This window comes from Sorex araneus, chromosome 2 (assembly GCF_027595985.1).
Source record: "Sorex araneus isolate mSorAra2 chromosome 2, mSorAra2.pri, whole genome shotgun sequence".
NCBI lineage: Eukaryota > Metazoa > Chordata > Mammalia > Eulipotyphla > Soricidae > Sorex > Sorex araneus.
In genome coordinates, this window is record NC_073303.1 from 148,028,588 (window position 1) to 148,051,803 (window position 23,216).

Sequence of the window (23,216 nt, forward strand, 5' to 3'; positions counted from 1 at the left end):
TTCTTCGCCCCATTTTTTGATGGGGTTGGATGTTTTCTTCTTGTAGAGTTCAACCTGGGGTCTAGTTTTAAGTTCACATTCTTAAACATAAGTATATCCAAGGTAGATATGAAACATCTTAATGACTCTTTCATCATTGTGCAAGCCATAGTCACCAACAAATTTTGCTGTGTTGGAAACAAATCTTTTTCTGCCATAGCCCCCCAAAAAAGCCAATTTTAAAGCCTTTTGTAAAGTTTGTCTCTTTATCTGATTCCCATCCCCTCCAAAATCAGAAGCAGCAGCAAAACTTCAAGACTGTATTCTACATATAGAAATTAAAATTATAAAACCAAACACAGACTGCTCTTTTAGTATCAAAAAGTGTCAATAATTCTAATCAATAATTTATATTAATGATAAAATACTGTTCTCTGGGACTGGAGCGATAGCACAGTGGGTAGGGCATTTGCCTTGCACGTGGCAGACCCGGGTTGGATTCCTCCGCCCCTCTCAGAGAGCCTGGCAAGCTACCGAGAGTATCCTGCCCCCCACTGCAGAGCCTGGCAAGCTACCCGTGGCATATTCCATATGTCAAAAACAATAACAACAAGTCTCACAATGGAGACATTACTGATGCCTGCTGGAGCAAATTGATGAACAAAGGGACGAGAGTGCTACAGTGCTACTGTTCTCTGAAAAATATTGCACTAATACAAATGAATCTTAATAATATGAATGTCAGCCTTAATTGTTCACAATCTTTTGCTCTTTTGCCTTTCTTTTATTAACTAATGAATGTCATATATAAGTGAATTTGGAGAACTCCATTGCATAGTTGGTCTCAAATACAGAAGGACATTGTACCACATGCTCCTTTTGAGAGTAAGACTCTAACAATCTAACAAAATCATCTAATTTTATTTGAGAAAGGGTCTGTGTCTCAAAAAATCCAGTAAATAATCCTTGTAGGACTACATATTTCTGCAACTAAAAATTCAAGATAAATAATAGTAGCACAATGATTGCAAAAGTGAATGAATAGACCTTCAGTTATTTCATTTCTGCTCTTCCACATGACCATTAGGAATCTATTTGCAAAGAAAATTGAAAACAAGTCTACATAGCATAAACTGCAAGATGTAATTTTTATATATAATATTTAGTATGCAGTGTTTATTAATTTCACCTGGCATAACTTTGCAAAATTCAGAAAAAATGGTTTGCTATTTTGCTGGTCATTACCTTGATTCAATTTTGCATGATCAATATAGAAATTTTTTTTCAGATGAAGAGGTTGTTAAGAATTAGCCCCTATTAACTGGTAAAGGAACTGCTATTGGAACATTGCATGCCTGAAACTCATTTAGAAATAACTTTGTAATGCATAGTGATTCAATTAAAAAAATTATCTGCTTTGTGATCTCTGAGCACAGAGGCAGAAATATACCCTGGACACAGCCAGGTGTGACCTCAAACATGCCTCCCCCCACCAAGAAAAAGAAACAGTATTATCCACTAAAACTAAATAAATATATGATAAAGCAAGTTTGGGAAATATTCATTTTAGAAGTAGGATGGGCACATATATTTCTACTAGGGACTAGAGCAATAGCACAGCAGGTAGGGCATTCGCCTTGCACGCAGCCTACAAGGGTTCAATTCCTCCGCAAGCTACTGAGAGTATTCCGCCCACACAGCAGAGCCTGGCAAGTTACCCATGGGGTATTCTATATGCCAAAAACAGTAACAACAAGTCTCACAATGGAGACATTCTGGTGCCTGCTCGAGCAAATTGATGAGCAATGGGATGACAGTGATACAGTGATACAGTGATGTATTTCTACTGTAAAATTATGTCAACTATATGTCTAAAAATTTTCTTGATAAATTGTTGAGATGAGTAGTTAAGGATACGGCTCAAGGGTCAGGGCACATGCTTTGCGTGTACGGATATCCAAGTTTAATTATCAGCATCACATGGTTTCCCATAATTGGGGTATAATGCTGGAGTACCCCAGCAAGCAGCACTGCCAGGGTCTGGCATTGATGGGCCAGCCTGATTGGCCAATATCACTGGAAGTTGAGAAGATGAACATCTTCAGGAGTGAAATACTCTAGACATAGTTATCAAATACTCATGTTTGTAAGTCAATGGTGGATAGAGATAAAATTTTTGTGATGGACCACATGCCTATCACCTTATTAAGTTTACTGACATGGAAATTCTGATACTGATTTTTCACACTCCGAACACGTGGCCAAAGCAATCCCAATGGCCAGATATCATTGGGTTCTTCCCTTTAGAAACATCTTGAAAAACAGGACGATTTATGTCCCTTTATCTCAGACAAATGTTCCCTCTGCTGAAGGAAGTAGGCAGGTGTCTGTCTGCTAATGAGCAGAGAGAATGAAGTAACGTGCAAGGAAGGAAAAATCCCTGTCTGCTGGCATTTGCGGTGGTTCCTGGGAGCACATCTCTTACCCAGTATACATCAATTTAACACAAAAAACGTTTGAAATGTTTCAACTTCCTGTTCCAGAGGTGAGTGCAGAGCGTCTGAAAGTCTGGAACTCGGGCCAAATCATCCATTTAACACAAGCAAGGACTCAGTACTGGCACAGAAGTCACAGAGCGGTGAGGGGTGACATCTCCATCCTCGCCAGCTCGCTAGAAACAGAGAAGCTTATTTCTGCTGCTCAGAACACACGTTGCTATTATGATAAACAGCCATGAGCAGAATGACCATCTGATCCTGCCCACCACTGAGCACCCTGCAAAGCAGAGGTGAATCCTGAGGACAAGGTCTCACCGCAGGCTAGGATGCCACCAGCCACTTAACACATTCCCTTTGGTGCCCTGTGCTAAAATGACACAACAGTGATCCTGACTTCCCTTCTTTTGCTAATTCTCAGGGAGCACGATCCCATGTGTTACTGTGCCTGTATCTTTTAGAAAACAAAATTACAAAGGTCTCTCAGACAACACCTGGATCTCAACAATTGTCGTATTTCTTTAACTGCATTTCCTTCTTGAGACTCATCCCTCAGATGTGCTCGTCACTGCTAAGCAAACCTTCTGAAAATAACTCAGCAATGTCACCTCTTCACACTTGGCAGCCTACTCTACTTTTATTCTGCGCCTGAAGTCTGACATCCAAGGTCTTCTCTGGGTGGGCCCAGGAACACCAGCCCTCCCGTCACATCACTAAGTCTGTGCTATCGAACGATTCATTTCTATTATTATTCAGCCATGCATTTTATCCATTCATTTATTTGAGATTTATAAAAGACCTGTGTGACAAAAGCCAAGTATTTAAAGTGTGAATGAAATCTATCATTGCCACGGAAGGAATCTCAATATGCCAGAGCTCAGTGGGTGAAGTTCACTTCACCACTTCACCCCTCCTTACCTGCTGGAGGCCGGGTTCAATCCCTGACACCGCAGAGTACCCTGAACAACACGAGGCAAAACCTCTAAGTACACAGTGGTAGTAGCCCTTGAGTCCTGAGAGGTGTGGCCCTCACAAAAATAAAGAATAAGTATAAAGAATTTTTTTTAATTCTCAATAGAGAAATAGATTTAGTACAGGCAAACTTCTAATTACAGCATTATGTAATAAATGCTGTTAAGAGTTATTCACCAGACACCACTGAATCAGAGAAGAGACTGATTATCATAGCATCCTTCTCCAAATCTCATGCCCCCAGGACACATTACTCTTCAGACCCTAACCACTTCTCACTCCCTACCTGGAATGCGATTGCTAGTTTTTCCACCCTACCCTGAAGCACTTTCTCATTCCCCCTAACTCAAAAGCCTCTTTGTACATACACTTGCTGGAAATAATATAATTTAAAATATTGTAATAATTCATCAACTTGACTTTGTGCATCTTTCATGTTATCTCATTATTTAGATTGTGAGATATCACTTGTATCACTTGTTATCCCGTTGATCTTCAACTTGCTCGAGTGGGTAATGTCAGTAATGTCTCCATTCATCCCTGTCGCGTGCTAGTGTAGCCCAGTGGTATCTGCTCGCTCCAGAAGCATGAAGACCCTCAAACCATTCTTTCAGGGTTTGACAAAGAATTCTGACCATCTTGTAGGTGGGCGGCCACTCGGTCTTTTGACGTCCAGTGGAATCCAGTCGAAACAGCTCTAGTCCAGGGGTCGTCTCTAAGTCACATTACGTGTGCGGCCCATCTGATTTTCGAAGCATTGGCAAATGAGACAGCGTCCCTGATTCTTGATTGTCGATGGGAGTCGGAACTTCGGATTCCATCTCTCACTTGACTGACAAGTGATACTCCCAGCATAGCTCTTTCAATTCCTCTTTGGGATACCCGAATAGCATTCTCATCCTGTTTTCATAGGGCCCAGGTCTCTAAGGCATATGTTAGTGCAGGAAGAACAGTGAAGTCGAAAAGATGTGCCCAGAGATGGAGGTTCTTCATTCTCTTAACTGAAATCTGAATTGCAAAATCCAACACACCATTTCATCAGTAAAGACGCATACAGCACGCTATCCAGACAATGTCAGACCTGAACACCTGAAGAATCTGCCCCCAGTACTCGTCAATACACTGACTTGGCTCTTCACACACTACCTATCCATATGCAAGGTTCCATCCCAGTGGAAAGCCAGCAGGACCGTCCTGTTGTACAAGAAGGGAGACAGCCACAACATCGGCAACTATTGCCCAATCTGCCTGTTTTTCGTCATCTACAAGATGTTCACTTGAGTCATCCTGAATAGAATAGGCAGAACACTAAATGAAAGACAACCACGAGAGCAAGCTGGGTTCTGAAAAGGATTCAGCACAATCGACCATATCCACACAGTGACCAAACTCATTGAGGTTTTGCAACAGTTCAAGATGCCGCTCTGTCTAACGTTCATTGATTTAAAGGCCTTTGATTCTGTTGAGACTGAAGCGGTCATCAAAGCCCTGGCCAAAGAGGGCGTTCAAACTCAGTACATCAAGATCCTCCATGAGCTGTATTATGGATTCACCATTAGGATCTCACCATTCTACAAGCAAGTTATCATTGATGTAAAGAGAGGGGTTCGGCAGTGCAATACCATTTCACTGAGACTCTTCAGTACCACCCTCAAGAACTTCATGTGACGACTGGAATGGGAAGGAATGGGAGTGAAGATAGATGGTCAGCATCTACACCACTTCCGCTTTGTTGATGGCATTGTTCTAATAACACCAAACATTAGCCAAGTGGCACAAATGCTGGCCAATTCCACCGTGAGTGTGGAAAGGTTGGACTGCAGCTGAATCTCAGTAAAACAGTGTTCATGAAAAACGAACTAGTCCCTGATGTTCTACTTGCTCTCAATGGAACGAACAGCTCCAAACACAGCAGCTATGTGTACCTGGGTCGAGAACTCAACATAAGGAATGACTTGGTGCCAGAACTGCACAGGAGGAAGAGAGCAGCCTTCAAGAGTGTCGAAGAAGTATGATATATATATATATATATATGAATAATATATATGTCCATATATATACATATGAAACTTGTGCTTATATCTATATATGAACTACATATATATACATATACATATATACTATTTCTAAACACATTGAAGATATGTGCCCCCTGATAGCACCTTGAGGGATTGGGGATGACAAGCCTCACTGGGAATTAGTTGCATCTGGAATTTGGCCTTAACTTCTTCACAGTCTAACCAGTTAGCCTGTTACTATTTCATGGGTGGCCAACCACATGCTTTTCAAGGTCCTCCTTTCCCCATAAAATTCCACAGAGATGATAAAAATATGACTCAGATGAATGCAGTAGCTCAAGCCACAGTTGAGGAATGTTAATTGTGTTTAACTCCTCGTTTCATAACAAGCAACAAGCAACCTGCTTGTCGTCCATTATGGAGATAATACCTTGGCCTCCAGCTCCTCCCTGAAGTCACATAGAAAACTGACCAAAGAGAGAATAGTTGGGCCATTATCTTCCTGATACTCGCAGTGTTTTGATTTCCTGGGGCTTTTATTACCAAACACCAGAAGTCAGGGTTTTTAAAACCACAAATATCTGCTGTGTCACAGTTCTGGATACTAGATATTCCAAAGTCAAGGTATCAGCAAGACCATGCTCTTCTTGTTTATGTCAAGTCCAATCCTTCCATGCCTCTTCCTGAGGCCTGCTAGTCATTCAGTACTTCTTGACTCTAGCAGCACCACTTCTTTCTCTGTCTCTTTTGCCTCAGAGGAATTTCCCCTGCATTTCCATGTCATCTATTGGTACAAGAAAACCAGTTGTAATGAGGGAGTGACGCTTCCTGCTCTGATAGGACCTTATTAGCCTCCATCTTACATGAAACAACCTTGTTTCCAAATGTGAGACAGTGTGATTTAAGATTTCAACTTCTTGGGGACCAAAGCAACAGTACAGTGGATAGGGCGCTTACCTTGCACTCAGCAGACCCAGGTTCGATATCCGCATCCCATATGGTCCCCAAGCACCACCAGGAGTAATTGCTGAGTGCATAGCCAAGAGTAACCCCCAAGCATCGCCAGGTATGATACAAAAACCAGGGGAAAAAGGATTTCAACTTATTTTGCAGGGGACATAATTAAGATCATAACACTCCTTCTTAAGGTAGAAATGGGAGAGGCTGTTGGAGGATTCTCTTGACAGAGAAAACTTGCTTCTAATGGAGAGTATTACAAATATCCTGGAGTTAAAGCTTGGGGGAAGGTTGCAAGTGGAATTCTAACTATAATATCTAGACATTATAAAACCCCACCATAGTCCTCTGACCCCTTCTGTGTTTTGGAAGGGAAGGACAATGCAGCATGACCGAATGATGGTTGCAGAGGAGTCATTAGTACCTCACTCACGGTCATCTAGAAAGTAAGAGATGAATGACTTAATGCCATTTTTCCCTCTGGTTCAGTGGGCCCATTTGAAAGGCCTCTTTTTACCCCCTTAAGTGCCTGTTATAAGGAATACTTAACACAGTAAAAATATTTTCCCAGGCTAAAGGCCCATGGGTAAACTAGTCCAGAGGCCAGTCTACAACACATTCCTAGCCAAATAAACCCTGGAGAGCCCAGATTGGCCTGGCTTGGCAAATTATTACTCTCCCAGAAAGCTGTCATTGTATTGCACTAGCAAAGCATCTGGCTCACTGTAGGAGCTGAACCAGCTCAATGTAGGATGAAGGATTGAATTGCTGTTTCAAAAAGTATTGACTTGGAAATTATGTAAAGGTCACTAGATCACAAAGGAATACTTTTTGAAACTCAACTTCATTAATCAGATTGAAAGCGCTAGAGTGGGGAAATGACAGAATGATGACAAATGAGAACATTTATGATGGAAAGGAGGAACTAAAGCAGAGAATCAAAATAAACTTAGCACGAGGAAGTGTGGAGAAATGAGGAGGAATAAAAACAAGAAAAAAGGAAAAACAAAGGGAAGGAGAGTGGGGTTCATTTTAGATGTGCATCCAAGGCTTCAATTAGCCAGGAGAGGACCCTGCTTCCGAGGGGCATGTCCTACCCTGTCTGCAGACTCCCCTTCCCACAGAGCTCATCCCTGACCTGCTGTGTTGTGCTCTGAGTACCCCCCCAGCTCCCCTCCCCCAACACACACTTCCCCACAGGGCTTGTGCGGAAATAAACACGATTCATCCATTTTCATTCATCCATTACCTAAATGATCCCCAACTAGGAACCCCAGCAGCCTGGGGCAATTTTACAAATGGAAAAGAAATGACGCTATATGTTCTAGTCTTTTCTGTCAGCGACTCACGTTTAAGAGCACACTAAAACCCAAATCCGAATATTAGTGATGTGAGAAAACAAGACACCCCCCTCCTCCCAGCCCCTGCTGTGCTTCTCATCACGCAGAGAACATTTCAGGATTGAATTAGACCCTTTCTACTACAAACGGTTTGACTCACCAAGACTTTCTCCCTGATTCGAAGGAATCTGTATAGTTCTGAAGCAGGGTTTCATTTTTTTTTTTTTCCAACTAGAAGCCATTCGTAGCACTGTAGCATTGTCATCCCGTTGTTCATCGATTTGCTCCAGTGGGAACCAGTAAGATCTCCATTGTGAGAGTTGTTGTTACTATTTTTGGCATATCCAATATGTGCGCAGGCGGGATACTCTTGGTAGCTTGCTGCGCTCTCCGAGAGGGATGGAGGAATCAAACCCGGTCGGCTGCGTGCAAGGCAAACGCCCTACCCACAATGCAATCGCTCCAGTTCTATTCATAAGTTCAGTTTTATATCAGCTAACACACACAAAATGTAGTTTCTGGACCATTAACCACTAAATTGTTTGTTGCTCATTTTCACCAGTATCTCTATTTGATGCAGATATTCCTTAGACCTCAGAATATCTGAGGTGCTTTGTAAGGAGGGTGATGGCCAACTTGTTCTTTTTCTATGTTCGTTTGTTTGGGGTGCACTTGCTCCTTGCTCTACACTCAGGGATCATCCCTGACTAGCTCAGGGGACCATATGGAGTGCTGAGGATGGAAATCAGATTAGCTGTGTGGAAGGCCAGCCCCTTACCAATTTGTTCTTGATCTTTCATTTGAGACATCAAAAGGTGGGGGCTGGGGGTTGGTGCAATAGTACAGCGGATAGGGTAGTTTATCTTGTACACGAAAGACCAGGTTTCGATCCCCAGCACCCCATATTGTTTTCTGATCCTGTCATGATGGATCCTTGAGCGCAGAGTCAGGGGTCAGCCCTGAGCACTGCTGGTTGTCAACCCTCTGACCACCCTCAAACAAACAAACAAAAATGATTGGTGGTGTTCTTGGGCCCACAGCAGGACACAGGAGCCACCAGGGAAACGCTGTTACCTTTGCCTGACAGGATGAAAATGCAAGACTCGCTTCTGTCCTCTCACTTTCTTACCAAACACAAAGGGCATCCGAGTGGACTTCCTTGCTAAAAGATCCTTCAGTGCACCAATTTGCTCCAATGGACCAGAAGCAGTTATATCTTAAACGGTAGCTTTTCACTTTTTTTTTTTTTTTTTTTGCTTTTTGGGTCACTCAGGGCACCATATGGGATGCTGGGAACCGAACCTGGGTCAGCCGCATGCAAGGCAAACGCCTTACCCACTGTGCTATCACTCCAGCCCCAGTTTTTCACTTCTTTACCAAGTTGAATGTCACTAGAAGTTCTGAATAGCGCCAACTGAAAACTCTGCTAAGTTGCAAGTACCTTTTCTCAAGATATAGGCTCTCCAGTCTCACTAATAAAATGTCTAATGTCTCAGCAAACTAGTGAAGGAAGGAATCTGTCCACAGAACTGGTAGCAGTTGAAGAATCATTGTGATCTTGAACCAGGAACAGCTAGAGGGATCTGCTTCCATATTTTATTTACTATAAATCCAAATTACCTGAGATAGTCTCTGTTCCTTACAAAACCCTAAAGGTAACACAGCACCTGATACCCAGCCAGTGCTCAGAATATGTTGGCTACCAATTAAATATCAATTAATAAAATATACAAATCACAATTAAATAATTAATACAGTATTGCAGAAAAGCTTATTTCCCCATCCTTATTCCCTCCAAGACAAAGGAGAGTGTGACAGACTGGGTTCCTGGTCAGAATTAAGGTTGTTTGTTTAAATTTTATTTTATTTTTATAAAGTTGTTCACAATAATTGATTACATTTAATATTTGAACACCAATCCCACCACCATTACACTTTCCCACCACCATATTTTGAATGCTTCTATCCCAAACCCCAAACCCTGCCCCCAAATCAGAACTGAAGTAATTTATTTTGTACTGCTTGTTATGAACGATCTGCTAAAAATGGTCCAAAAAATTTCCTTAGAGGAAAGAGTGTGAGTGAAGATTGTTGTATTTCACCCAGGACCCATTAAGCCCTTCTATAAGAGATTACTAATATGTTGTTAAAGGTTGAGCCTTGTGTGCACATACATATATATGGATATATACATATGTGTGTGGTGTGTGTGGGGGTGTGTGTATTTCTCCCTAAGATTAGTTGCCTTCTATATTAGTCCCCATCAAATGTGGTGTACTACTCTCAGTACATCAGTGGTGTAAAGTATGAGATGTCGCTTCAGGAATTCTAAGCTTTAAAAATGGTTATACAGCAGATGCATTCATGGGTGAGGCTCGTCCAAACCTGTGGAGAGCGGCTGGCAGCTTGATGCCAGTTGAGTTCTGGAGGTTTTCAGCTGCCAGAGCTCTGTTGGGGCAGGGAGGGGGGACTCACCTGCCCCCTTCTGGATTGCCCCACATGAGACAGCCTGGCACAAGGTCTGGAGGTATCTCTGTGGCGTTCAGAATTGAGTTTTGTGCCTAATGGGAATGCTTCACTCAATGTTCCCTAATCCTGGTTCTAGTTTAAAGATTTCTAAGAAAATAATGATTTAGATAGAATTTACCCAATTTTGCAGAACCAATTCTGATCAAGAAATGTTAAAATATCACAAGTGAAACAAATTGCATAAAGTATCAGTTATTTATATCCATAGAGTATTCTAAACTTAGTAAGGAATTAAATACATATTTTGGGTTTGGTCCCCTAAACCACATATGTCTGTGTTTCCTAGCAGTATAGAGATGAGTGAGGACTTCAGTGAGTTTCTACTGGAAAGAATGCTAGTGAATACAGGTAGCTTGGCTTCTTTGGTGGATCCACTAGAGCACACGACTATGTTTAGGGCTTAGAAAGAAGAGTTCTATAACACTACTGAAAAATCATTGGAATCCTAAGATTCAGAGTTAAAAATATAGCTTTGTCATTTAGGAAAGAATTGGACAATCCTTTAAATTCTTAGTCTTTCCTAGTACAATAGAAAGTTATGTAAATACCTTGCAGAATTGTTTAACGATTAGTAAAAATGGGTTTATATAGAGCATATCTACATATATATACATATATACATGTATGTGAATATGTATGTATACATATGTCCAATGAATATCACTGTATCGCTCTTATCCTGTTGTTCATCGATTTACTCGAGCGGGCATCAGTAACGTCTCTATTCGGCCCAGCCCTGAGATATTAGCAGCCTCTCCTTACTCATTTTCCCCAATGATTGGAGGCTCTTTTCAGGGGAATGAGACTGTTATTGTTACTGTATTTGGCATATTGAATATGCCACTGGGAACTTGCCAGGCTCTTCCGTGCAGGCGGGATACTCTTAGTAGCTTTTGCCGGGCTCTCCAAGAGATGTGTATATATGTATTTCCCTTTATGATGAAAGCAGCCGCGTGATCCAGGAATATGTTCACTCATGGAGGTTGCCTGCCAGAACTGCGTCCTTTGGGGCGGGGAGAGCTTTCACCTGCCCCCCTCTGGGGCAATCCTGGCACAGAGCCAAGTGGAATGGTTATGGGGGCCTCATTTTATGCCCCCTTCCAGGAGAAGCAACAGTGAATTCTGGAGGGTGGCCGATGAGGAGATTATCTGGCGCCAGCAGGAGGAGGCTTATGGGTGTGACCCCTGGGTCGCCCGACATTGAGGGAAGCAGGCAGAGGATCTCCGCTCCTGAGTACTGAGTCCCGTTGAGCCCAGAGACCAAGATCACAAAGATCCACAAAGACTTCGATGTGAGGTTCATCCCGAGTGTGTGGAGCGTGGAGGCGGTTGGGTAGTGGAGGTAGCCCAATTAATATATATGTATATATATATGCTCAATAAATGTCTTTCAAGGTCTTTAATTTTCCCTTTCATTATGATGAAACAGGATTGATCATTTTGTAATCTATGTCAGACAATCTTGTCTCATACAACTGACTCAGTGTTCTCCCAAAGAATGATTGAAGGCCAGGGAAGCACAGGAAGTTGCAGGGCAAACTTTACATAGGAGAGCCCTGAGTTCAATCCCTGGTACCTCATAGATTCCAGAGGACCTCTGGGAGTGGCCTCTGAGAAGAGCAGTTTCAAGCACCACTGAATGTGATCCCACAAAAACAAACCAACAAAATCAAATCAAATCCCAACAAAAACAAATCAAAAACAAATTATGGATCCAAGACTGCAGGATGATGGTGTATCTTTAACTTTATGTCCCACAAGACAACTCAGTATTAATTTTATTAAATAAAGGCCAGTAGGGCAATTTGTCTTATGTTCATTTGAACCAGAGAGAAATTTATTCTTGCTCTTTTAAATAGCTTTACATTCTTAGAACAGAGCCCATAAAAGTTGACCTTTATTTTGAGACTATATAAAAGCCTTCTAGCCATATCAAATTTTAAAATTTCTCTTAGTGGCAAATCAATTAACCATGTCATTTTTTTCTCTTGTGTTAGACATTTAATTTCAATTCTAAAACAATAACTTGTTATGTTCCATATTTTGCACTATATTTTACTAGTTAATATCAATTAACATAATTAATATCTTAACGTGCAGGTGGTATCTTTTAAAGTATATATTTTAAAATATATTTTTCATTGAAAATGTTGACAGTGGACCAGAGACATAGCACAAAGAGTAAGGCATTCGCCTTGCATGTGGCTAACTTCGGTTGGATTCCCAGAACCACATACCGTTCCGTGAATTTGCTGAGAGTGAACCCTGAGTGCAGAGCCAAGAGTAAGTCCTGAGTACTGCTGTCGTGTCCCCCAAGAGAAAATATTTATACTGTATAGAAATAGCCACACATACTTCATAGAAGAGACTGTATGGATGTTAATCTTATCTCCCATGTCAAACATGGATACATAAAATATAAGAAATTATTGTAAAGATATGCCTACATGTGGGGTTTGTTTTGTTTATTTGTTTTTGGGTTTTGTTTGGCTTTGTGTTTTGTTTTTGGGCGATGCTCAGGAGTTACTCCTGGCTCTGCACTCAGGAATTACTCATGTGGTGTTCAGGAGACCATATAGGATGCTAGTGATCAAAACTGGGTCTGCCTACAGGATTTTATAATCACTTTTGCTGGTAAAATTGGAAAAACATTCTAAAGTTGAAATATAAAGTGATATGTCATTAAATAGCTCTTCTGTGAAAAATGTGATTTCTACAATTGCAGTTAGAAAATCTTCCTATGCTGAACAAGACAACTTCCTTTTACTATCCTGCCGAGACATTCCAATGAGTTAGACTCTCCTGCTTCCTGAGAAAGTAGGAAACTGATTTCCCAGTTTCCATTAAGTTTTCATAGTGGACAAGTTGCAGCTAAAAAAATAAGCCAAGCTTATTGACAAGGTAAAATAAAAATGGAGATATTCTAAAAAGATTTTGCTGGCTCTCCGCTGAGATGCGACCTGGGTAGCCGCACATGTGTGCTGAGGCTCTGCTGCTGATCGACCATGATCCGGAGGCCAGCTAGACTACTTTTGGTACCAGCAGCTGCTTGCAGAAGTGTCTCTAGACTGTGAACTAAGCCATAGCCCCATGACGGCCAAGGAGGGGGAAGGTCTTTCTTTCTCGGCTTTTTTTTTCCCTTTTCAGGGAAAGACGGAGTGGCGTCTGCCATCTTATATAACCATTAAGGAGGTACAAACTTGGAGGTGGAGGAAGAAAAAAAAAAGAGGTATGAACTTGCAACAGCAAGACGCAGGTGATCCTGGGATGGGGGCAATACCGGTGCACTCCCCACTGAGATGCGACCCTGACCTGGGTGGCCGCACATTTGTGCAGCCGCTCTGCTGCTGATCGACCACGATCCAGAGGCCAGCTAGACTACTTTTGGTACTAGCAGCTGCTTGCAGAAATTTCTCTAGACTATAAACTAAGCCATAGCCCCATGCTGCCCCAGGAAGTGAAATGATGCAATTTCTAACATAAATCTCCCTGGACTTAGTTACTAAAATACTAAAATACAGAAATCCCAAATCGCGTGGCCGCTATTGCTGTCACGCAACTTCATATCTCTTCATTCTCAGCAATGGGAAACTAATTATCAAATGCTTCCTTTTCAGCAGGGCTGTTTTTTGGGGGGAAACTCCAACAACAATAGTGAGTTTTCTGTTGAAATATGGAATGTAATCAAGGTAAAGAGAAAGTGAATTGAAATTTATCAGCTATGCAGGTGGGGGTGGGGGGTGGGGGAGCGGGAGGTATACTGGGGTTTTTGGTGGTGGAATATGTGCACTGGTGAAGGGACGGGTGTTCGAGCTTTGTATAACTGAGACATAAGTCTGAAAGCTTTGTAACTTTCCACATGGTGATTCAATAAAATAAATAATTTTTTTAAAAATAAAATAAATAAAAAGGTTTTGCTGATTACATAAGCATTAATATTTTAAGATGATATCCACTAAATTATGAGCAGATATTATCCTGGATGATGAGACTAAAAAGAGATCGTCATATTCCCTGAAATATTTTAATATTTTGCACACTTTCAACAGGGGTTCAATCTTTGTCGCCCCATATGGTACCTCAAGCCCCACCAGGCAGGATCCCTGAGCTCCAGAACCAGAAGTAAGACCTGAGCACCTCTGGGTATGGCCCTAAAACAAACAAAAGATTTGACCATTCTGGATATAATCAGATATAATATAATAACTTAGATTATTTTTATGGAGCTGAAATGTATAAACTCTTAATAACTGACATCTACTGTTTGAAATGGTTCTTAAACAAAGATTAAAAGAAGAAACCTATTTAGGACCCGTCTTACCATTATATTTGGTAATACAATCTGAGGGTATTACCAAATCCAAGTGAATGACATCCTGCCTTGAATCTTTTTCATTCAAGAAGTTGTACATGCCTCTTTAAACAAGTCAACAGAGCTTTAAAATGCCCCAGGGAGCTAAGCATACAAAACAACTTGCAAGAACTATGTGTTCATTTCTGCCAATAATGTTACTATAATTTAAAATTCTATCTTAGTGCCTTACAGTTACCATAGCAGTGAAAAATTCACAGTCTACAGGATTATTTCCATTTCAATGACTGACAAAATTAGCAGTTTTGCTCATTTAAGGCTATGGCAATTAAATTTATTATCAACAATAGTACAGCAACTTACTAAGGCATTAAAATTTTCTGTAAATGACAACAAAAAATGGTAGCATGTCTTGCAAAAACAACAACAACAAGAACCCAAGACCTTATGAAAAGTGAGCTTTGTGTTTCCATTGGCATAAGACCCAATTTCAGTCACAGTTGTTGGTAGAAGGGAAACTGTGAAAGCAGAGAAGGCTGACCTGGTCTATCTGCCTGGAGTCAGATATTTTCTGAGTCATCTTTGTCTTTGATTTTTCAGAGAACAAGAAGTGAAGCATGCATCCACACAGCAGCTTGCTTCAATCCATGGCTACAAATGTCGCTAGCCTTAGCAAATTTTTTGGTTTCTGTGGTCACTAAAAGACTTGATGTTGGCTCCTTTATTGAAATTGCAGATAGAAAAGATGAAAGCTGAGTGGCTGATTCCATGGAAGATCTGAAACTATCACCCTGCCAAGTTTTGTGCATTCCACATCAAGATGAGTTCTAACTATGCCTTGGGCACAAATGCTGACCAAGTTCGACCTTTCAAAAAGAAACTTGCAAACAAAACTATGCCTTCCTTGAAGAGCCTGACTTTAATTCTGTCTGCTTCCTAAATGGTGTGGAAATCCAAGCACTTTACTAGTGAAGTTTTAACTTTGCTGGAATTGATCAGTCAGGTTGAGACGTTCCCATAATATTACAAATGAGACTTCTCCAGCAAACCTTCTTCCACCATCCCAGAAAATTATTCTCAGATGTCTGAGTGAACATCGCTATCATACAAGCCTTTAAGTTTAAACAGGTAACTAGTGACTCAACTCTATATTCTGTTTGCTCAACTAGACTACAAATTCATCCAATAAAGAGCCATATTCATTTTTTGTGTATGCTAGTTCATAATGTAATTCCTACATATATTGGAACTCTACAAACTTTTGTTGATTTATTGATTAACAGGGATGGTTTTCTAGTCATTTTTATGCCTTCAATGGGCATATGAGTCTTACTATCAGGAAAGGTTTTAAGGAAGCAAATTTTTTTGAATGGCTCATTACAATAGAACATTATTTGTAAATAATGCTTTGGGAAGAATGATCAAGAGAGACTGGGAAGAAAGGCAGTGATAAAGAGGGATGGTGTACTCCTCTGAATGCTTAGGAAACCGGATTTGAACCTTCCACCAAAAGCTAATTGGCTAAGTGATGTTGGAAAAGTCATTTCACCTTTGGTTGTGGCATTTTCATTATAATTATTGTTGTTGTTATTTCAGTATTACTATTATTTTGAGGTGGAAAAGTCAACAAATGTAACACTGGGTTAAGTTTTATTTCTGACTGTCTCTTTTAAGAGATCCTCAGAGTGCCTCTTTGAAGATGCCCAAAAAAGGAAAAATGGATCATCCTGGCAGAGTTTTTAAATACATTGTTGACGTTTCTAAAATATTATTTAATTTAGAATTTTCACATCTACCTTCCCATGTGAATTCAGTCTGTAATTTTCTTGTTCTAATTGGTTTTTGGAATCTATGTTAAATTAAACCTCACGAAAGGAGTTGGACTCTAACCATTTTCTAAAAAGTTCTTAAGCTTACCAATATATGTTTTACCCTAAGTAAGGAAACTTTTATTTTATGTTATTGACTACCTCTTTTTTCTCTGTGCCTCTCAATTCATATCTCGGTTTTGTCTAGTTTTATGTTGCTACACATTTTCTCTTTATTTTTCAGTAATTCATTTAAATAGCATTGTAGCACTGTCATCCTGTTGTTTATCAATTTGCTCGAGCAGGCACCAGTAACGTCTCCATTGTGAGGCTTGTTGTTTCTGTTTTTGACATATCAAATACGCCATGGGTAGCTTGCCAGGCTCTGCCGTGCGGGTGGGATGCTCTTGGTAGCTTCCCAGGCTCTCTGAGAGGGACAGAGAAATTGAACCCTGGTTGGCCACGTGCAAGACAAATGCACTACCCCGCTTGAAAACATCCAACTTAATAATTTATCTTCACTATCCATCGTAAAGTGGCATTTTCCGGGGCCGGAGCGATAGCACAGCGGGAAGGGCGTTCGCCTTGCATGCAGCCAACCCGGGTTCGATCCCCGGCATCCCATATGGTCCCCCAAGCACCGCCAGGAGTAATTCCTGAGTGCAAAGCCAGGAGTAACCCCTGAGCATCACTGGGTGTGACCCAAAAAGAAAAAAAAATAAAACATAAAGTGGCATTTTCCAGGTAAAATACTTTTTTGTTTGTTTGATTTTGGGGTCACACTCAGCAATGCTCAGGAGTTCCTCTTGGCTCTGCATTCAGGAATTACTCCTAGGAGTGCTTGGGAGACCATATAGGATGCCAGGGATCGGACCTGAGTCTGCTGCATGCAAGGCAAATGCTCTACCTTCTGTACTATCACTCTGGCCCCTAATAAACTTTTTTTTTTACTAGAATATTTCATTCAGTTGTGTTTTCAAAAGAGGGTCTTTGGCATTATTCAAATTAGCTGATATCTGAAAACAACTGAGTATCCGAAAATGGAGTGATGGTTAAAGAAATTGTGATCTATATACACAATGGAATACTACTCTCCTACAAGGAAAAAATGAAATCATGCAATTTGTCACTATGTGGATAGAAATGGAGGGTCACATTAAATGAAGTCAGTGAGAAGGAGAGGGACAAATGCAGAATGATCTATCTCAAATGTGGGATATAATGTATTATCATAAGGGGAAAATCAAATGGTCAAAGGAAAAGATACTAAGAACCATCTATAGAACTGAACTTACCAGTGATAGAAGGAGGGAGAGTGGATGGTTGGCAAGGCACTCGGAGACAGCGGTAAAGGGAAGTGACACTCTGGTGGAGTGTGCAGTGTTGGAACAGTATATGCATAAACCCTATCTTTAACAGTATTGTTGCTCGAGATGCATCAAAAAAGAAGAAAAAAATTCAAAAGAGGTCTATTGCGTTTTTGCTTCACTTTTTTTAATTAAAGCTAAAAATATGACCCTGAGCGATAGAGAGGGACAGACATGGAATGATTGTGCACTCATTTGCTACATACTAATAAAAACATAGCATGAGATTAATACCGAAGGACAGTAGAAATGAGGGCCAGGAGGACTGGCCCAAGGTGAGAAGCTGCCACATGTGCGAGAGGGAGGAGGGCAGTTAGGAGAGGAAAGAGACCACTGTGACAATGATAGTTGAAAGTCATCACTCCGGACAAGAACTGAGAACTGAAAGGAGTGATAGCACAGCAGGTAGGGCATTTGCCTTGTATGCGGCCGACCAGGGTTTGATTCCTCTGCCCCTCTCGGAGAGCCCAGCAAGCTACTGAGAGTATCCCACCCAAATGGCAGAGCCTGGCAAGCTCCCCGAGACGTATTTGATATGCCAAAAACAGTAACAACAAGTCTTCCAATGGAGATGTTACTGGTGCTCGCTCGAGCAAATCAATGAGCAATTGGATGACAGTGACAGTGATACGATGGAACTTTCAGTACCTGTACTGCAATCCATAATGTCAAAGAGAGAGAGTAAGAGAGAGCGAGAGAGAAAGAAAAAAGTGTCTGCCATACTGACAGGCTGGGGGTGTGGCAGGAGAGAAGCCACAGATTTCCCACTGGTGGTGGGAAATGTACACTGGTGAAGGGATGGGTGTTGGAACACTGTATGACTGAACCCCAATCATCAACAACTTTGTAACTGCATCTCACGATGATTATTAATAAAAAAAGAATAATAAAGGATAAAAAATAGGGCCTTGCATTTTTACTTCACTGTTGGGCTTAAAAGTTATATAAAAATTTTCAATAGTGAGTTTTGTTTTGTTTTGCAATATGGAACGTAATCAAGGTAAAGAGAAAATGAAGTGAAATTCATCAGTTATACAGTTGGGGGTGAGGGGCGGGGGGCGGGGGGTATACTGGGGATTTTGGTGGTGGAATATGGGCACTGGCGAAGGGATAGTGTTTGAATATTGTATAACTGAGACATAAACCTGAAAACTGTAACTTTCCACATGGTGATAAAAAAAGTTATATAGAAATTTTGTGTTCAAATTTTGACAGTACCTTCAAAATATTACCTTCTTCTATATCCGGTATTGCTGTGAGAAATTTTACTTTTTCCCCCTTATATGTAATGAATTTTTACATTTTAAAAGCTTTATGACGGGTTGGAACAATAGTACAGTGAGTTGGGCATTTGCCTTGCATGCGGCTGACCTGGGTTCAATCCCCAGCATCCCAGGTGATCCTCAGGCACTGCCAGGAGTAATTCCTGAGTGCAGAGCCAGGAGTAACCCCTGAGTATTGCCAGGTGTGACCTCAAAAGCCAAAAAATAAAAAAATAAAAATTTTATGAGTTGGGACTGGAGCAATGCACAGCGGGTAGGGCATTTGCCTCGAACATAGTTGACCTGGGTTCGATTCCCAGCATCCCATATGGTCCCCTGAGTACCACCAGAAGTAATTCCTGAGTGCAGAGCTAGGAGTAACCCTTTTGCATTGCCAGGTGGGACCTCAAAAGCAAAACAACAACAACAAAATTTTATGAGTTTTCTACTTCTTTTCAGTGGCCATACATTCCATTATATTTCACCTTGAGGGACTCTTATACCTTATTGGTATTCAAAAATTAAGCACACACTTTTTCATTCATAGATTCTCAAAACTGTTTCTTCAAAGTTTTCTTTCCTAAGTTTATCTCTTCCTACTAAGATTTTAAACATATTACTATTGACTCACTATCACTTAATATATATTATTTGTCATTGACTTGTACCAATCTCTTCCAGTGTCCTGTTTTGATATTTATTACTCCTATTCTGACATCAAACTTACATTTATTATGTTTTGTATCTTTAGTTGATTTTATTCATAATGGTTTGTTTGTTGCTTTGTGTTTCCTTCTGTTTTTGTTTTGTTTTGTGGCCACACCCAACATGCTCAGGGATTACTTCTGACTTTGCATTCAGAGATCACTCTCAATGATGCTCGTAGACCATATGAGGTGCCAGGGATTGAACCTACTATCTGTACCATCTGCACTATCCGTGCCAACTGTACTATCTGTCCAGCCCCTAAGTTTCCAATATTTTCTCTTATCATGTTTAGAATATTTATGAGGATTTTATCTTAATCTATCTTTACTGAAGTTCTGTGACTTACAATACTGTTAATGATGGTGTCAACTAATTTCAATAGTACACCAATCAGTATCCCCACCTACCTTCCACCAATCATTTTTCTTTTTAATGATTTAATTTCAGGTCACACCCAGTAGTGCTGAGGACCCACTTCCTGTGCTACTCAGGAGGCAATCAGGTAGGTGTCAGTGACTAAACCAAGAGCTCCTATATGCAGAGCATAATCCAGCCCTTTAAGCCATCTCCCAAGATATAGTAGGAGAGCTTTTCCTTTAGATTAACAAATATTTATTTTTTACATTTCTTGGGACTGAGAAGTCCAAGATCAAGGTGCCAATAAATTGCATCTGTTAAGAACCTATTTCCTACTTCATAATCTAATCTCACTATGTTGGTACAAGGAGGGAAAGAAGGACAAGGGAGTTCTCTTAGTCTCTGTAATTTTCTGTCTTTTTAAATTGCAATTGAGGTAACACATTGGGCTGATTTTAAAATACTCTGTCTGATAATGAATTTTGTTTTTTGGGGGGTCCTCATGTGGCAGTGTTTGGGGATCATTCCTGGTATTACACAGTGTCACAGGTTGAAGTGGGATGAGCCACATGCAAGGGAAACACTTAGTCCCTATACTCTCTGACCCTAGTGATGAATTCTCTTAATCTGATAGGGCGGCACATACCTTTTAAAAAATATTTTTATTGATGTAACAGATGTAACTTTGGTTTATTACATTATATAGGTTTCAGATTTATAGCATATATTTCTACTTCTGCATACACATTATCACTGTATCACTGTATCACTGTCATCTTGCTGCTCATCGATTTGCTCGAGTGGGCACCAGTAACGTCGCCAATTGAGACTTGTTACTGTTTTTGGCATATCGAATATGCCATAGGTAGCTTGCCAGGCTTTGCTGTGTAGGCAGGATACTCTTGGTAGCTTGCCAGGCTCTCTGAGAGGGAGGGAGGACCCGGGTCAGCCACATGCAAGGCAAACGCTCTACCCGCTGTGCTATCACTCCAGCCCATACACATTATAGTCACTACCAAAATAATGGTTGGCCAAAACGATGGAAGGCCATCATTGTACACTTAGTCCCCTTGACTTCCCTTAGTCTTGTTTTTTGCTGTTTTTTTTTTCTTTTTGGGTCTCACCTGGCAATACACAGGGGTTACTCCTAGCTCTGCACTCAGGAATTGCTCCTGGCAGTGCTTGGGAGTCCATATGAGATGCTGGGAATCGAATTCAGTTTGGCCCTGTGCAAAGCAAATGCCCTACCTGCTGTACTATTGCTCCAGCCCCAGTCCTGTTTTTCAGTCCCCCATTTTTTTTCTTTTTGAGTCACACCTGGCGATGCACCAGGGTTACTCCTCGCTTTTCACTTAGGAATTACTCCTGGTGGTGCTCAGGGGACTATATGGGATGCTGGGAATCGAACCCAGGTCGGCCTAGTGCAAGGCAAACACCCTAACTGCTGTGCTATCACTCCAGCCCCTCCCCTTTTTTTTGATAAACACAATTTTGTTCTATAATCCAAGAGTTCATTTTTGTTGTTCGTTCATTTGTTTTGCTCCTGTAATTTCTACAAAGGTGAAAGTTTAATAGCATGCTATGTACCTTTCTTCATCTGACTTATTTCATTGCCATAATTTCATTAATGTACATCCACTGTGTCTTTTGATGACAGTGCTTACCTCCTTCTAGGTCTTCAGTTGTTAGCTGTGAGCTCACATTTCCTTAAAATTATCTGTTACCTTTTGTTTCTTTTTTTGTTCTGGGGTCACTCCCAACTGTGCACAGGGCTAACTCCTGGCTTTGTGCTCAGGGATCACTCCTCGCCATATTCAGGGGACCATATGGAGGTGCCAGAATTGAATCCATGCGAGGCAAATGCTCTATCCTCTGTACTATCTCTCTGACCCCCACTATCTGCTACTCTGACAACGAACTCAAGTCATGAAAAATTCTTAGGTCTTAGCAAAGATGTTTTCTGATTAGTTTTAGGAGCTATAACTATGTTGAGACAGATAGTTTTGTTCTGACTCTCTTCTCTCAAACCTCCTACTTCAATCCCAACCATATAAGCAAACATGTACCATTTTTGTGCAAGTACCAATCTCCAAGCAAGTAAATAACTGATAGGATGGAAGGGGCAGGAGCCTGGGCAGTGGATATAGAATAATTTGGGGGTAGAAAGGTCCAAGTTCCAGGAGGTCCACACATGTTCCTGTGACTCTTCCTCACTCCAGCCAGGCCCTGCCCTGCCCCAGAAGCAGCAGCCAACTTCCCTCTGGCTCTGAGTTGACTTCACAGGGTTTTTTGTTCAATCTTTTATCCCCAATATATTTGCTAAAACTGTGTCAGATACTTTATAAGCATCAGTAGAGTTCCTTCAAAGCGAAAACTTTGGGGCTGGAGAGGTGATTCAGAGGTAGGGCACTTGTTCTGCACTTGGTCAGCCCAGATTTGATCACACTAGAACTCCATAGTTTCCTGAGCCCCACCGGGCAGGATCCCAGAGTACCAGGAGTAAGCACTGAGCACTGAGGGCTGTGGCCTCCTACCGAAAAATACTGAAGTTCGGACCAGTTCATATGTGTTTCCCCAAGGGTCTAGGATAATAAGCCCAGAGCTGCAAATGTTAGCAGAAATATCTGTATCACTGTCATCCTATTGCTCATCGATTTGCTCGAGCGGGCACCAGTAACGTCTCCGTTGTGAGACTTGTTGTTACTGTTTTTGGCATATCAAATATGCCACAGGTAGCTTGTCAGGCTCTGCCGTGCAGGTGGGATACTCTTGGTAGCTTGCCGGGCTCTCCGAGAGGGACGGAGGAATTGAACCTGGGTCAGCTGCGTGCAAGGCAAACGCTGTACCCACTGCTGTGCTATCAGTCCAGCCCAGCAAAAATACAGAGGATGGGGGGGAGTGTGAAAATTTGTTTTTGAGCTCAATGGCTTCAGGTTCTCTTCCTAAACTTCTGATGGCAACTGCTAAGAAACACAGTCCAAGCCTGCAAGGCTTCCTTGGCTGACCTGTGCTGTGTGCTCCGGCTTCTCTTCCAGCCCATCAGATGACCCCTGGCATGCCATGGCAACCGGCCCTCCCACAGATGCCCTGGGGCAAAGAACCAACATTGGAA